The sequence below is a fragment of the Gorilla gorilla genome, chromosome 13, assembly GCF_029281585.2.
Source record: "Gorilla gorilla gorilla isolate KB3781 chromosome 13, NHGRI_mGorGor1-v2.1_pri, whole genome shotgun sequence".
Lineage (NCBI taxonomy): Eukaryota > Metazoa > Chordata > Mammalia > Primates > Hominidae > Gorilla > Gorilla gorilla.
Window position 1 is genome coordinate 107,546,802 of NC_073237.2, and position 18,435 is coordinate 107,565,236.

Below are 18,435 nucleotides of genomic sequence, written 5' to 3' on the forward strand. Positions count from 1 at the left end.
CAAATAGCCCAAGAGTATGTCTTTGTTGACAAAATATACCAAACCAACACAATCATAATGCTTTTCTTTTTCTTTGGCACCTCAGTTCATTATGACAGTATTCCCACTACACCAAGTACAAGTTACAGACTAATCCTCACTGTTCTGGAGGGAGCTGAGTTTCAAGAGACTTCATTACAGGTTAGAAACAAGAGGCATTGCTGTCCTGGAATTGTGCACAGGTTAAATAAGATACCATGAGACTCAGACCCGAGGGTAGGCAATAGCATAGGAGTGAGTGTGTACAAATACAACTGGGACTTATTAGTAAGAAAACTTTTCTTCTCAGAAAGTTTCCTAAGGGGAATTTGAAGTGGATTCAAGGTGAAATTGATTTCTCCTTTTGAGTAACAATGAAATACTGAGAAGTGAGAGTAGTTGAAAGTGTTCATAAAAGGGTCCATAAAAGAGTGGCATAAAAGTGTCACTCTCGGCCAGGCGCGGTGGCTCATGCCTATAATCCCAGCACTTTGGGAGGCCAAGAGGGGAGGATCACTTGAGGTCAGGAGCTCGAGACCAGCCTGACCAACATGGAGGTTTCTCTACCAAACCTTTATCTACTAAAAATACAAAATTAGCCAGGCGTGGTGGCACATGCCTGTAATCCCAGCTAATCAGGAGGCTGAGGCAGGGGAATCACTTGAACCCGGGAGGTGGAGGTTGTGGTGAGCTGAGATCGTGCCATTGCACTCCAGCCTGGGCAACAAGAGTGAAACTCAGTCTCAAAAACAAAAAAAGTCACTCTCAACTTTAAGAAATTTGCTTTATATTATATATTGCCAATACTATGAAGTTTCATAGAGGGATGAGAGTGAGTGCAATAATGTTTCTGCTGGAAATGGTGGACTTTACTCTAGAACTCTGTCCCTCGAAATGTGGCCTTTGAACTACGTGCATTGTGTAATCAACTGGCGTGCTCATAAAGTGCAGTTTCTTAGGTTCCACCACAGGTCTACTGAATCAGAATTACTGAGAATGAGGCCCAGGAGTCTTCATTTATAACAAGCTCCCCAGGTGAATGTCATCCACACTGAAGCAGAGAAAGGCAGGAAATAAATGTCTGGGCTTCCACAATCCACAAAAATAACCTATGCAATCCCTTCTACTTAGTGCCGATTTCTGCCCATCTCAAAGCAGAACTCTCAAGCATTTGGAAGAAATTCACCTCCTTCCCACAGGCAGGGCTATATTTTCCTCCATTACTGACCTAGTCCCTAAATCAGCCCACTGTGCTCTGCTCCGCAGCTCCCCACGCCTTTCCTGGGCAGGAGCAATGAATATAGGATAATGTAATTCAGATGATTTGGGGCACATCCTTCAGGGTAAGCTCTGGCTGTTCCTCTTCAGCAGAAGTGACCATTTTATATCTCAGGTGGCATAATATCCACGTCCTGAATTGGATCCTTCTCTAGGTAAAAGAAACTGCCTCTATTTCTTAGCACCCAACAAAATAGAATACTACAATGACAGTAAACTAAAGCAGCCAGAAAGCATTAGGCTGTAGCATTCAGTTTAGCTCACATCAGAACACGGAGGATCACTACTAGGTCAAGCCATCTGAAAGACTACTCCATATGCATATTGAATGTATCTATGTGTAGTCCAGTTTATGGCTAGGTTATTAGCTCACCGTCAGATCTGCTTTCACGCTCTCATCTTCCCCGGAGTCATCCTTGTATCCTCCCTACACCCTTCCAGCTAACTTAAGTGTCTAGTGTAAAGAGATTTGAGGGTCTACAAAAGTTAATATCTCAGTGGTGATTAACCATTCTCAAGTATTATGAATGCCAGCTCATAGGCATGTCCCATATTTCTGCAAACTGATCCATGCTCTTCTTTCTAGGTTTTATATCCACTATCTGGCTGTATAGCCTAAAGTCTGTCCTCATTTCCTTGGGTGAGTTAGAAATGCACGTTAATTTTTTAATAAAATGCTAATAGCACCTGAACCAAGCATAAAATGGCTTCATTTCTCTAGGACTAGTGAGATTAAGCTGGCATTTTGGCTACATTTGTACTCACCCATATCTGGAACAAAGATGCCATAAATATTTCAATAAACTGCAATAGAATGTATATTCGTCCAGTGACAATTTCAACACATTCTGTTTAAGAAGATAAACTCTTTAATAAGTAGTTTCCTATGAACCTACAAAGCTCTTCCAGGCGTAGCTATACTGCCCAAATACATTAGCAGTTCCCTGTAATTAATTTCCCAGCACCATCTCCATGAACCATGCAAAGACGTTATGGCTCCAGAGATGTCCATACCAAAATTGGAAAAAACTTAATGGGCAAATGAAAGCTATTTGCTTCTAGTTTTATTTCCCACAAGTATCTGGTAATACCCACGCCACTCCTTAAATCAAGCACTAAGAACCACCAGCTCCCAGAAAGCCAAAGCAAAACATCCTCAATTTGTTTCGTTGGTAAATCTTAGATTATTTGTTCAGTGTGCTTTAACCTTAGTAAGATTCTTGAACCTTCCGTCTCTGATAAAGTCATAGTTCTACAAGGATTTCTAAGAGATGGTGGGCTTCTTAACTCTATCTGGGGCTGCCTCTTTTTCACACTACCCTCATTGTAGTCCTAGGTAATACCTTTTACCTTCTTTACATTTCTTGGGCATCAGAGAATTACCAAAGTCAAAATGTTTCTATTTAACCTTCCTACCATATTCCTGCTGCCAATCTTCTGGCCTAGCTGTGTTGGAATCTATCATCTGATGGTGCTATGGTTTCAACATTTTTGTCCCCATTCAAATGTATTTGTTGGAAGCTTAATTCCCCAGTGCAAGCATTGGAAGGTAGAGCCTAATAGGAAGTGTTTCGGGTGAGGCCCTCGTGAATGGATTAATGCTGCTATAAAAATGACTTGCAAGAGAGGATTCACTCTCTTCTGTTCTTCCACCACATGAGGAACAGCATTCATCCCCTCTGGAGGACACAGCATTCAAGGCACTATCTTGGAAGCAGATATCCAGCCCTTACTAGACACCAAATATGTGAGTACCTTGATCTCAGACTTCCTAGTCTCCAGAATTGTGTGACATAAATTTCTGTGTTTACAAGTCTCAGGTATTGTGTTACAGCAGCACAACAGACTAAGATAGATAGTATCCATCAGCACAGAGGGCACATATGGGAAATGTGGTAAGATACCATTCTCTTATGTATCCTCATAATAGTGAGCTAATACCGCAAGCAGAGAAATGCAATCAAGACCACAATATCAATTTATATTTATTAATACTGGCAAATATTTAAAAGTCTGATGTACCAAGTATACATAGCATGTGTATTAACAGAATCTATAGACAGCATGTGTGTTAACAGAAACATTAGTGGTTGGACTATAAACTGTTAATGGCCACTCTGGAAACCAGTTTGGGATTATCCTTTAAAACTGAACATTCACATTTCATACAAGCTAGTAATTCCATTCAGTAAAAACCAACAGGCACTCTTTCACTTTTATACCAAGAGAAATGTTCAAGATTGTTTATAATGACACTGTTCGTGATAGCAAAAAACAAACAAACTGAAAAAATAGCCCCAATGCTCAAAACAGGAAAGTGTGTAAATTCTGGTATGTTCACACAATGGAATATTATGCAGAAGTCAGAATGAATACCTACTCGCATAAAACATAATAGAGATGCCTCTTAGAATATAATATAGTGTGAAAAAGCAAACACCTTTAAGAGAGAATGTTGCACACAATGACAAAGACCCTAAATACATCTCATTATATATGACAAAACCATATAAAAATAAGGCAAAAGAATGATAAACACAAAATTCATGACAGTGTTTACCTTAATAGGGAGGTCAAGGAACAGGCTGGGAATGAGCCTATAGGTAGACACAAGTTATTTTGTCAATATTCTAATTTATATGCAAATGAATGAGCTCATGACTGTTCATGCTATTATTCAAAATAAACAATGAGACTTGAATGATGAAATTGTTTAATGAACCAAGGACTATAATTACTACAGTTCTATTCACCCATGGTCCATAAAGAAAAAGAAGAAAAAGAAAAACTCCAGTGAGTTCTACCAAATACTTAAGGGAATATAATTCCAATTTTTATACATACTCTTTCAAAGAATAGAGAAAAGGAAACACTTGCGAACTCATTTTATGGTGCTAGCATTCTTTTATATCCAAACCCAATAAATCCAGCCTGAGAAAGAAAAATTACAGACAAATATTGCATGTTCTCACCCATATGTAGGAGCTAAAAAAGTTAATCTCATGAGGGTAGAGAGTAGAATAATAGTTACCAGAGGCTTGGAAGTGGGGGAGTCAGGGGAATGAGACAGGTTGGTTAATGGGTACAAATATACAGGAACAGATAGGAGGAATAAGTTCTGCTGTTGGATAGCAGAGTAGGGTGACCACAGTTAACAATGTATTGTATATTTCAAAGTAGCTAAAAGAGAGGCCTTGAAATGGCAGTGGCTCACACCTGTAATCCCACCACTTTGGGAGGCCGAGGCAGGTGGATCACCTGAGGTCAGGAGTTCAAGACCAGCCTGATCAACATGGAGAAACCCCATCTCTACTAAAAACACAAAATTAGCCGGCCGTGGTGGCGCATGCGTGTAATCCCAGCTACTCAGGAGGCTGAGGCAGGAGAATCGCTTGGACCCAAGAGGCGGAGGTTACGGTGAGCAGAGATCGTGCCATTGCACTCCAGCCTGGGCAACAAGAGCAAAACTCCATCTCAAAAAAATGTTCCCAACATATAGCAATGATAAATGCTCGAGGCAATGTGTATCCTAAATACCCTGACTTGGTCATTATACAGCCTATGCATGTAACAAAATATCACATGTACCCCATAAAAATGTACAAATGTTATCTCAATTAAACAATTAAATTATGAGCTAACAAATTGTGCAAAACTAAAAACAAAATGCTTTCAAAATTCACGATAAGTTTTGTGCAAGTTAAGGAAGTTTGTATCTATTTTAAGTTTGCTGGCAGTTTTGTAAAATCATAAAAGGATGTTAATTTTATCAAATGGGATTTTTTTCATCTGTTGAGGTGCCAACATAACTTTCCTCCTTTAATCTACTAATGTGGTAGTTGATGTTTTTATTAAAACAACTTTGCAGGACCGGGTGCAGTGGCACACACCTGTAATCCCAGCATTTTGGGAGGTCAAGGCAGGTGGATCACTTGAGCCCAGGAGTTCAAGACTAGCCTGGGAAACATTGTGAACCATGTCTCTACAAAAAATACAAAAATCACCTGGGCATGGTGGCACGCACAAGTAGTCCCAGCTACTCGGAAGGCAGAGGTGGATCTCTTGAGCCCGAGGGGTCAAGGCTGCAGTGAGCCGAGATTGCACCACTGCACTCCAGCCTGAGCACCAGAGTGAGACCCTGTCTCAAAAACAAAACAAAACAAATAAACAAAAACTGCATATCTGGGGTATGTTTTGCATGTAATACAAGTTTTCCATGTATTACCTTTTTTTATACATGATTGGATTTTGTTACATGTTTAATTCTGATTTTAAAACTTTTTTTGTTGAGGTAAAATATACATATGTAAGTTTTCACTTTTACCATTCTCAAGTGTATAGTTCTGTGGTAATAGTAAATAAATACACGTATATTCTTTTTCTTTCCCTTCATCCCTCCCTCCCTCCTCCCCCTCTCAGCCTCTAGTAACCACCAGTCTATTCTCTATCTTCACGAAATACTGAGAACATGCGATATTTGTCTTTCCATGCTTGGATTATATCACTTAACATATGGCCTCCAATTTCATCCATATTGCTGCAAATCATAGGATTTCATTCATTTTTATGGCTGAATAATATTCCATTGAATATAGGTACCACATTTTCTTTATCATTCATCCACTGATGGACACTTAGATTGATTCCATAGCTTGGCTATTGTGATTCGTGCTGCAATAAACATGGGAGTGCAGATATCTCTTTGACATACTGATTTCCTTTCTTGTGGGTATATACCCAGCAGTGGGATTGCTGGATCATATGATAATTCTATTTGTGGTTTTTTGAGGAACCTCTATACTGTTCTCCATAGTGGCTGTACTCATTGACATTCCCACCAACAGTGTATGAGGGTTCTCCTCTCTCCATATTCTCACCAGCATCTGTTATTGTCTGTCTTTTGTATATAAACCATTTTATCTGCATGTTTATCACATTGTGGTTTTGATTTGCATTTCTCCGATGATTAGTAATGTTGAGCATCTTTTCATACACCTGTTGGACATTTCTACATCTTCTTTTGAGAAATGTCTGTTCAGTTCCTTGGGCTTTTTGTTAATCAGATTACTTGTTTTTTTGCTATTGAGTTTTTGGAGCTCCTTATATATTCTGGCTATTGATCCCTTGTCAGATGGGTAGTTTGTAAATATTTTCTCCCATTCTGTGGGTTGTCTCTTCACTTTTCTGATTGTTTCTTTTGCTGTGCAGAGCTTTTTAACTTGATGTAATCAAGCTAACTTGTCTATTTTTGCTTTGGTTGCCTATGGTTTTGAGGTCTTACATAAAAAATTTGCCCAAATGTCCTGGAGCATTTCCCCAATGTTTTCTTCTAGTAGTTTCACAGTTTTAGGTCTTAGATTTACATCTTTAATCCATTTTTATTTCATTTTTGTGCATGGTGAGAGATAGGAGTCTAGTTTCATTTGTCTGCATATGGATGTCCCATTTTCCCAGCCCCATTTATTGAAGAGACTATCCTTTCCCCATTGGATGTTCTTGGCCCCTTTGTCAAGAATAAGTGAATTGTAAATGTGTGTTTGTTTCTGGGTTCTCAGTTCTGTTCCATTGGTCTATATGTCTGTTTTCATGCTATTTTGGTTACTATAGCTTTGTAGTAAATTTTGAAATCGGGTAGTGTGATACCTCCAGCCATGTTCTTTTTGCTCAGGATTGCTTTGGCTACTCGGGGTCTTTTGTGGTTCCACATAAATTTTAGGACTTTTTTTTCCGTGAAGAATGTTATTGGTATTTTTATAGGGATTGCGTTGAATCTGGAAGTTGCTTTGGATAGTATTGTCATTTTAACAATATTAATTCTTCCAATCCATGGGCTTGGAATATCTTTCCTTTTTTGTGTGTCCTCTTCAATTTCTTTCACCAGAGTTTTATCATTTTCCTTACATTCCTTTCACTTCTTTGGTTAGATTGGTTCCTAGATATTTTCTGGTTTTGTAGCTATTGTAAATGGGTTATCTCTGACATTTGCATTTATGTTCTTGAATAAAAGTGGCCTATGATTTTCATTTTTTGTATACTCTTCCATATATTTTGGTATCAAGATTTTGATAGCATCACAAAATGAGTTTGGAAGCATTCTCACTTCTTCCATATCCTGGAATTGTTTTTTCTAAGATTAGAGTTACTTATTCCCTAAATTTCTGGTAAAATTTACAATTTTTTTAGTGAGAAAAATTTTTAATTGCTAGGTAATAAACTCTCAAGTATTCTATTTCATACTAAATTATGACAAGTTATATTTTTCTAACAATGTGATCTATTTCATCTAATTTTTCAAAGTTTTGACATTAGTGTTCATAGTATTTTCTTATTTTCTTATCGTAGTAAAATTCATGTAGTCATTTTAAACACCTTAACATGTACAATTTGGTGGCATTTACCACATACACAGTGTTGTACAACCATCACCACAGTCTATTTCCAGAATATTTTTATCACCCTAAAAGAAAACCCCATTGAGCAGGCAATCCCCACTTCTCACTCTTCCCAGCCCATTGCAACCACTAACCTGCTTTCTGTCTCTATGAATGTGCCTAACCTGGATATTTTGTAGAAATGGAATCACAATATATGGCATTTTGTGTCTGGCTTATTTCATTTAACAGTGTTTTCAAGGTTCATACATGTTGTAGCGTATCAGTACTTCATTCCTTTTATGGTTGAATAATATTTTCATTGTATGGATATACTACATTTGTTTATCCATTAATCCGTTGATGGATGTTTGGGTTTTCTTCACATTTTTATGATTGTAAAGAGTGCTACAATGAGTTTTCAGGTACAAGTATTTTCTTAAACACATATTTTCAGTTCTATTAGATATATATCTAGGCATGAAATTTCTGGGGCATATTATAATTCTAAGTTTAACTTTTTAAGTAACCACTAAGTTGTTTTCCATGGCAGCTGACCCCTTTTATGTTCTCATCAGCAGTGTATGAAAGTTTCAATTTCTCCACATTATCACAAGCACTTGTTATTTTCCATTTTTTAATTATAAACACTCCAGTGGGAATCTTATTATGGTTTCCAGCTGCATTCCTCTAATGACTAATAACTTGAGTACCTTTTCATATGTTTGTTGACCACATGTGTATCTTCTTCAAAAATAGGTATACAAGTCCTTTACCTGCTTTTTAAATTTTTTTTTATTTTTTAATTTTTGAAATGGAGTCTTACTCTGTTGCCTAGGCTGGAGTGCAGTGGCTTGATCTCGGGTCACTGCAACCTCCGCCTCCCAGGTTCAAGTGATTCTCTTGCCTCAGCTTCGTGAGTAGCTGGGATTACAGGTGCGTGCCACCATGCCCAGCTAATTTTTTTTTTTTTTTTTAGTAGAGACCAGCCTGTTGGCCAGGCTGGTGATACACCCGCCTCTGACCTCTGGTGATACACCCGCCTCTGACCTCTGGTGATACACCTGCCTCGGCCTCCCAAAATACTGGGATTACAGGCGTGAGCCACCAAGCCTGCCCTTTACCTGCTTTTTAATTGGATTGTCTCTCTTTTTGTTATGGGGCTTTTATATATTCTATATACTAGAATCTAATTTATGATTAGCATAAATCCAGGACCTAGATTTATGGTTAGCAAACATTTTCTCCCATTCTGTGAGTTTCCTTTTCACTTTCTTAATAGTATCCTTTGATGTTACAAGTCTTTTATTTTGATCAAGTCCAATTTATCTATTTTCTCTTTTGTTACTTGGGCTTTGGCTGTTATATCTAAGAAACCATTATTGTAGCCAAAGTCATAAATATTTACCCCTCTGTTTCTTCCAAGAGTTTTAGCTTTTACATTTGGGTCCTTGATCTATTTTTAGTTAATTATATATATAATATATATAATTATATTTGCATATATAATATATAATTATGTGATAGTATATATTATTTTGTTATATATTATATAATTATATAATATTTATTTTTATATAATTTTATATTTATTATGTACATTATATAATTATATAATGTATATTATATATTTTAATTTATTGTTAATTGATATTTATTTTACTTTAAATATATTTTAATTTAAATATTATATAATATTTATATATGTTATAATAAATATATAATATATAATTCACTATATATAGTGAATTATATCTATAATGTGCATTTTATATATAATGTGAATTTTACATATAATGTGAATTATATATATGTATATATAATATGAGGTAAGGGTGCAACTTCATTCTTTTGCACGTGGATATCCTGCATTTCCAACATTATTTGTTGAAGAGACTATTCTTTCCCCCATTGAATGTTCTGGGTGCCATTGTCAAAAACCAATAGACAACAGATGTATGGATTTACTTCTAGACTCTCAATTCTATTCCATTGTCCTATATGTCTATCTTTATGCTAGTACCACGCTGTTTTGATTACTGTAGCTCTATAGTACATATTGAAATCGAGAAGTGTGAGTCTTCCAAATTTGCTCTTCTTTTCCAAGATTGTTTTGGCTATTTGGTGTCCTTTATAATTTCATATGAAAAAAATCCATTAGGATTTTGATATGGATTGCATTGAATCTGTAGGTCACTTTGGGGAGTATCACTTTGGGGGAGTATCTTAAGTCTTCCAGTGCTTGAACATGGAATATCTTTCCATTTAGTTAGGTCTTTAATTTCAAAAATTTTATAGTTTTTAGCACACAAGTCTTACAATTCCTAGGACAAATTTATTCCTAAGTATTTTATTCTTTTTGATACTATATAAATGAAATTGTTTTCTTTTTTCTATTCAGAATGTTCACTACTAATTTACAGGAACATCACTGGTTCTTGTACATCAATCTTAGATCCTATAACTTTGCTGAATTCATTTATTACCTCTAATAGTTTGTTTTTCTTTTCTTTTTTTTTTTCTGGTCACTTGTTTAGAATTTTTTTACATAACATCATATCATCTACCTAATGAGATAATTTTTCTTCTTCCTTTCCAGTTTGGAAACTACACAAACTACCAAATCTGACTCGAGAAGAAACAGAAAATCTATACCAACCTGTAAGTAACAAAGATATTAAACTAAAAATCAAAAACCTGCAGAAAAAGAAAATCCCAGGACCAAGTGGCTTCACTAGTGAATTCTACTAAACATTTAAGAAAATGTTTAACACCAGCCGGGCGCGGCAGCTCACGCCTGTAATCCCTTTGGGAGGCCGAGGCAGGTAGATCACGAGGTCAGGAGATCGAGACCATCCTGGCTAACACGGTGAAACCCCGTCTCTACTAAAAATACAAAGAAAAAAAAAATTAGCCGGGCGTGGCTGGCGCCTGTAGTCCCAGCTACTCGGAAGTCTGAGGCAGGAGAATGGCGTGAACCCGGGAGACTGAGCTTGCAGTGAGCCGAGATCGCGCCACTGCACTCCAGCCTGGGCCACAGAGTAAGACTCCGTCTCAAAAAAAAAAAAAAAAAAAAAAAGAGTAAAAACAAAAGAAAAGTAACACCAACCCTCTAAAATTATTTCAAAAAACAGAAGAAGCAGCTCCGAGGAATTTGCAACTGCAGTGACCTATGATCACACCACTGCACTCTAGCCTGACCCATGGAGAAAGATACATATATTGCAGTATCATTCTGGGTCTCTGGGAATTGGAGTAAGCTGTGAATCAGTGTTCGGAAATCCAAAAGTTCTGAATGTTCTTGTTTCTTACTGCAGTTATTTTGAAATCCAGTTGTGGCAAAAAGAATAATGGCCCCTAAAGATGTCCATGTCTTAATCCATGGAATCCGTGAATATTTTAGTTATATAGCAAAGGAGAAGTAAGGTTGAAGATAGAATTAAGGTTGCTACTCAGCTGACTGTAAGACAGAAAGATGATCGAGCTTGGCCCAGTGCAATCACAAGAGGACTTAAAAGTGGACAAGAGGGGCATAAGAGGGAGTCAGAGAAAGAGAAGTGGTGACAGAAGCAGAGTCAGGGCGTTGCTATATGAGAAAGCTTAGAAGATGGAGGAAGGGGCCATAAGCCAAGAAATGTGGGTGGCCACCAGAAACTGGAAAAGGCAAGGAAACAATTGCTACCCAGTGCCTACTAAAAGGAATACATCTCTGCCCATACCTTGACTTTAGTCCATTGAGACTTATGTCAGATTTCTGACCTATATAAATGTAATATTACAAATTTGTATTGTTTAAACCACTATGTTTGGGGTAATTTGTTATGGCAGCAATAGAAAACTAACACAAATGGTATGCAGACCCCTGAAAGTCTTCAAGCCCCTTTCTGTGAGGTCAAAACAATATTTATAATTATACAAAAAAGTTTCTCTTACTTTTTTACCTTGATGATATTTTCAATGGTTGCAAATGTTGCAAAAGCAATGGTGAATAAAACTGATGGCACTGTAGTAGAAATAAAAGCACTAGCACCTAACTATACTAGTAATTATTGTATTCTTCATCATAATGCACTCATAGAGAAAAAATCCAGTTGCACTTCAGCATACGTGATGAAGCAGTAAAAAAAAAAATAACATTATTAAATCTTGACCTTTGAGCACATGTGTTTTTAATAGTCACTGTGACAAAATAGGAAGGATGCAGCTCTGCTGCATCTGGAAGTTTCATAATCACCTTGAGGAAAAGCATGTGTTCAGTTGTTTTGTTTGAGTATCCATCACTTTTTTCATGGATTACCTTTTTTGTTTTTTGAGAAGGAGTTTCACTCTTGTTGCCTAGGCTGGAGTGCAATGGCGCGACCTCGGCTCACCGCAACCTCCTCCTCCCGGGTTCAAGCGATTCTCCTGCTTCAGTCTCCTGAGTAGCTGGGCCACTACGCCCAGCTAGTTTTGTATTTTTAGTAGAGATGGGATTTTTCCATGTTGGTCAGGCTGGTCTCAAACTCCCAACGTCAGGTGATCCGCCTGCCTCGGCCTCCCAAAGTGCTGGGATTGCAGGCATGAGCCACCACACCCAGCCACGGATTACCATTTTTTTCTTCAAAAAACAACTGGAAGATAAGTGTTAGTTTTTCAGACATATTTTTTCAATCTTTTCTCTCTGTTATTTAGTTTGGATGATTTCTGTTGATCTGTCTTCAAGTTCACAGACTCTTTCTTCTGTAATCTACATTCTATAATTGAGCCCATTAAGTACACTTTTTATTTTAGTTGTATTTTTTAATCCCAAGATTTCCACTTGTTTCTTTTCTTAACTTCTGTTTCGTTGCTGAGGTTCTCTTTCTTTTCATTCATTTTAAGAATGCTTGCCCTTACGACCTGGAGCATGGTTATAATAGCTGCTTTAAAGCCTTTATCTGATTACTTCAACATCTTTGTAATGTTGGGGTTGGTATTTGCTGCCTTTTCCCTTGCAAGATAGTGAGATTTTCTTCATTCCTCATGTGTTGAGTGATTCTGGATTACATCTTGGACATTTTGAATATTATGTCATGAGACTCTGGCTCTTGTTCAAATCCAAAAGAAAATTATGATTTGTGTGTGTATGTTTCAACAAGCCATTGACCTGGTTGGGCTCAGGCTATGAGGTTCTACCCATCTTCTTTAAGGTATGGTTCACTGTTACCTAAATTTTCAGAGACTTTGCAGCATTATTTAAATCTGCCCTGTATGCATGCCATCCAGTGGCATATTTGGGACTTAAAAGTGGCCTACTTTACAGAGTTTAGTTCTCAAAGCCTTTGTTACACTATTTAGGGTCATAGCAATTCATGTTCCACTTGAAGATGGCCCAAGTGTTTATATACAACTTTATGGGATTGCTTTATTTACTCCCTCCTCTCCATGATCTTTCTGAAACTTTCCACACCCCAAAAGTCCTCCTTCTCTAGCTAAAAAGCCAGGGCTATTATTTCTCCACTCTGCTGTGCATGTCTCACAACCGCATCTGTCTCAGGAGCCAAATGGTGAGAGGATAGAGGGAGGAATAGGGACTCCCCCATCTTCTTGGGACCACAGTTCCTCTGGTCAAAGAGAAGAGTTCTTCTTCCTGAGAATTCTAGGTGCCTGTACAGCCACCACTGTTGATGCTACCACTGCCACCACAGGATTTCCTGGGGATTTGGGTATAATAGAAAAAAATGAGAGCATTTACTTCACTCTTTCTGATGCATTGGGACCCCATTTCCCTCTTTTTAAGGAGCTTTCTCTTAGAGCTTCTTTTAGAACTTTCTGTCTCTCTCCGTTGTGTAGGTTTGTGTTTCAGGTTGCACTGGAGTCACCCAGCCAAGACATATTGGGGGTGGGGGTGGAGGAGTCCTCAGCTGCCCCATGCATTCTGTCTAGGGTTTTAAATTGCTACCAGGGGGAGAGGCAGAGAGGAATGTGCTTACTTCATCTCGACCAAAGCTGGAAGCAGTCTCCTAGTTTTTATCCTCCCCCTAATTCAGGGGTTGTTTCTTCTCAGTGCCCCTTGGTTAACTTTTCCTAATTGGTTGGCTTTAAATATTAGCATTTCCCTAGTCTCACTTTAGGCAATGTTCTCACTCTACTTTCTCTCCCTAGTTAATGTTAACCATGTTCATTACTTAAATTATCATGTACATGCAAAGTTTGTATCTCCAAACTGACTTTTCTCATTAATTCCAGACTAGCATATCCAGCTGACTCCTTGATATCTCCACCATATATCTCAAAATCATAAGAAAATTCAGCATGTCTAGAACACAAATTATGACCTACCTTTCAACCTCAAACTTGGTCCTCTTTCAGGATTCCCTGTGTCAGTTAATGACACCATCAGTCTTCTGTTCTACAAACAAGAAACCTAGGAGTCATCTTTGATGTTTTTGCCTCTCTCTCTGCCTATGTCTAATCTTGTTGATGTTACCTCTTAAATTGTTTAGAGGTTACTTTTTAAATAGCTCTCAAATCTGCCTACTTTCTCCACTGCCCCATGCAAGTCCAAGCTTCCAGTAACATTCACCTGAACCACTACAATTTTCTCCAACTTGATCTCCCTGTGTCCACTTCTATTCTCTATAATCAGTTCTCCATATGGCGGCCAGAATGACTTTTCTATGAAAATACTTGCTAAACCCCCACTCAAGCCATTTCAATGGCTGCTCAATGTGCTTACGAGACGGAGTCTTGCTCTGTTGCCCAGGCTGGAGTGCAGTGGGGTGATCTCTGCTCACTACAACCTCCACCTCCTGGATTCCAGCGATTCTCCTGAGTCAGCCTCCAGAGTAGCTGGGATTACAGGCATGAGCCACCATGCCCAGCTAATTTTTGTATCCTTAGTAGAGACAGCGTTTCACCATGTTGGCCAGGCCGGTCTTGAACTCCAGGCCTCAAGTGATCCACCCACCTAGGCCTCCCAAAGTACTGAGATTACAGGCCTGAGCCACTGCACCCAGCCCCACTCCTCCCTTTTCTTTCCGTGCCTCTACACGTTTGTCTTCTTTCGGTTCTTCATGCCATGTTTTCTTTTGCTCCCTTGCCAGAGATACTCTCTACCCTTCCTCACATCATCTAACTTTTTCTTCACATATCAACCCAATATTTACTTCCTATTTCTGTGCCTTATCAAAGAAGAGAGAGTAAAACTTGTATAACCCAAGTCAGTCCAAGAGCTTCTGTTCATGTCCAGGTCACTTATCTGCAAATGATACTTATCTTCTTTTCTCCTATCCACTGAGACAAGTTCTAAGGTTAGATAGTTTAGATAGGTCTAAAAATTGCAGCTATTTATATTGCTGAGAATGAAGGAATGCTAAAAGCCTATTATGTTATAATTATTATTTTGCAAATGAGGAGTCAAGGCTGTAAGGGACATATGGCCCAATCATTCACGTGATGCTTGAATCCCTTCTGTGAACAGACCAAGTACTGATTCTATTGTGAGCACTCTTCCTGTGTTCATCAGATCCAACACTCTTCCAGTGTTCATCTTATTTCTCATAAAGAGAGAAAGAAGAACTAATCCTACATTTCTGTTGAAACGATAGATTTTTTTCTGCAAATAATGTCCCCCAATATATGGTCATCTCACAATCTATATCAGAATTTCTTGGTGCTCCACCTATAACGACAGATTATTGAGGACCCACCCTGGAGTCACTCAAATTATCAGTCATCCATAAATGTACATAGAATTCTCCATCTTGATCATTAGAATTTGCATCAAATACAGTACCAGAGGCCAAAGGCCTGAAACAATAATTTCTAGCATATTTACCTTTTTTTAACAATGTGCCATTTTTTTTTCAATTACCAATTTTTTTAATTTATTATTTTTTTATTTTATTATTATTATACTTTAAGTTTTAAGGTACATGTGCACAATGTGCAGGTTAGTTACATATGTATACATGTGCCATGCTGGTGTGCTGCACCCATTAACTCGTCATCTAGCATTAGGTATATCTCCTAAAGCTATCCCTCCCCGCCTCCCCCCACCCCACAACAGTCCCCAGAGTGTGATGTTCCCCTTCCTGTGTCCATGTGTTCTCATTGTTCAATTCGCACCTATGAGTGAGAATATGCGGTGTTTGGTTTTTTGTCCTTGCGATAGTTTACTGAGAATGATGATTTCCAATTTCATCCATGTCCCTACAAAGGACATGAACTCATCATTTTTTATGGCTGCATAGTATTCCATGGTGTATATGTGCCACATTTTCTTAATCCAGTCTATCATTGTTGGACATTTGGGTTGGTTCCAAGTCTTTGCTATTGTGAATAGTGCCACAATAAACATACGTGTGCATGTGTCTTTATAGCAGCATCATTTATAGTCCTTTGGGTATATACCCAGTAATGGGATGGCTGGGTCAAATGGTATTTCTAGTTCTAGATCCCTGAGGAATCGCCACACCGACTTCCACAATGGTTGAACTAGTTTACAGTGCCACCAACAGTGTAAAAGTGTTCCTATTTCTCCACATCCTCTCCAGCACCTGTTGTTTCCTGACTTTTTAATGATTGCCATTTTAACTGGTGTGAGATGATATCTCATTGTGGTTTTGATTTGCATTTCTCTGATGGCTAGTGATGGTGAGCATTTTTTCATGTGTTTTTTGGCTGCATAAATGTCTTCTTTTGAGAAGTTTCTGTTCATGTCCTTTGCCCACTTTTTGATGGGGTTGTTTGTTTTTCTCTTGTAAATTTGTTTGAGTTCATTGTAGATTCTGGATATTAGCCCTTTGTCAGATGAGTAGGTTGCGAAAATTTTCTCCCATTTTGTAGGTTGCCTGTCTAATTAAACTAAAGAGCTTCTGCACAGCAAAAGAAACTACCATCAGAGTGAACAATGTGCCATTTCTATTGGAAAAGTGAAGATGGTTAATCACATGATTTAGTCTTAAAGATTCCATGCTAAGAACTAATGACATTTTTGTTCTTTAAATCTAGATAGATGTTCTTACCACCACCACCACCACTTAACCACCACTAGCAATCAAAGAGAGGCATTCAACACAGAAATGCTCAAGTACCTAACTGCTTATTACATGTATATTTTTATTCAAACAATGTTCAGTAAGTACTTAATTTTTTATAAAAAGTATGCAGTGAATGTCTGTCTTCTCTATGCCAGACTTGTGCTAGGTCCTGGGTATACAGTAGTAAATGAAATTGATATGGTCATTGCCTCAGTGAACCTACAGACCAGTGAGGGACATAGCCATCAAACAAGGAAACCCACAAATTATTATTGAATTACAAATTATGATAATTGCTATTAATTAAAAAAAGAAACAAGAGTCCGGGTGTGGTGGCTGACGCCTGTAATCCCAGCACTTTGGGAAGCCGAGGTGGGTGGATCACCTGAGGTCAGGAGTTCAAGACCAGCCTGACCAATATGGTGAAACTCTGTCTCTACTAAAAATACAAAAAAGCCAGGTGTGGAGGTGTGCATCCATAGTCCCAGCTACTCGGGAGGCTGAGGCAGGAGGATCGCTTGAACTAGGGGGGCAGAGGTTGCAGTGAGCCGAGATCATACCACTGCACTCCAGCCTGGCCGACAGAGTGAGACTCTGTCTCAAAAAAAAAAAAAAGAAAGAAAGAAACGAGAGAGCATAACACATTCATGAAGCAAGAGAATTTTGGTGTGCTTACAGCAAAAGATATGAATGGTGAGTAATCAGATTATGAAAGTTTTTGCATGTCATCTTAAGGACTTCAAATGTTAGGGCAGTGAAACAGTGCTAAGGGATTTAAGCAGAGAAGTGGCATATCCAGGTTTTTCGAAAGCATAAATCTAGTCACATAATCCTTCATGTAGGAACTGGTTCTCCATCAGAGGTAGTTCTAACTTCTCTGTCAAATATATTCCTCTCTTTAACAGTACCTCAAAAGGATCTCTTACCTGAGGCTCTATAAAAGTAACAAGTGAAATTAGTGTTGATTGAGATCCAAAGAAAAGAATGCACTGTTTTACCAATAATTAACTATAGTATTGCATATCATATATAAAGCACACACACACACACATACATATATATATAGTTGCACGCAGCCATGTTATGGAACATATGGCTTTAACTACTACTCTCTCAGCCAAGATCTGCAAGGAGATACTCACCCAGGTTCTGTTCTGGGTCCTCTTCTGACATCTGGGTTATTTCTCATCCGTTTTGTTATCCCATTCTGGTCTATATCCCATTCTAAAACACTTGGTTCCATGCCAATCTGCTCAGTTCCTTGTGTCAAAGCTGGCAGACTGACTACAGAGGGTGTTCAGTCTGTGTCTCCAAGGTCTCTCATAGTTCCCTCTTTGAAGTAAAGCTTTCAGCTATTTCTATAGCTCTAGCTATTTCTGTTTATATTTAGAACCACACATAATGAATTCCAGAAAGCAGACAATTCAGTTATATTATAGCAAAATTTAGCTCTACTCGAATAAAAGCCTACTATAAAATTACACTGCAACATAACACTGAAATTGCCAGGCAATGATTGTGCCCATTGCATCGGGAAGATTGAGGTATCTAGGAAGAAACATAGTTACTTCTAGGATAAATGCTTCCCAGTCAGCTTTCCCTTACCACTCCAAAACCATTACTCGGGGCATAATTCCATTCTCTACTATCAAACGTCTCTTGGCAGCAAAATCTGGCATCAAATTTATCCCGTTGCTGGCCGGGCGCATTGGCTTACACCTGTAATCCCAGCATTTTGGGAAGCCGAGGTGGGCAGATCACTTAAG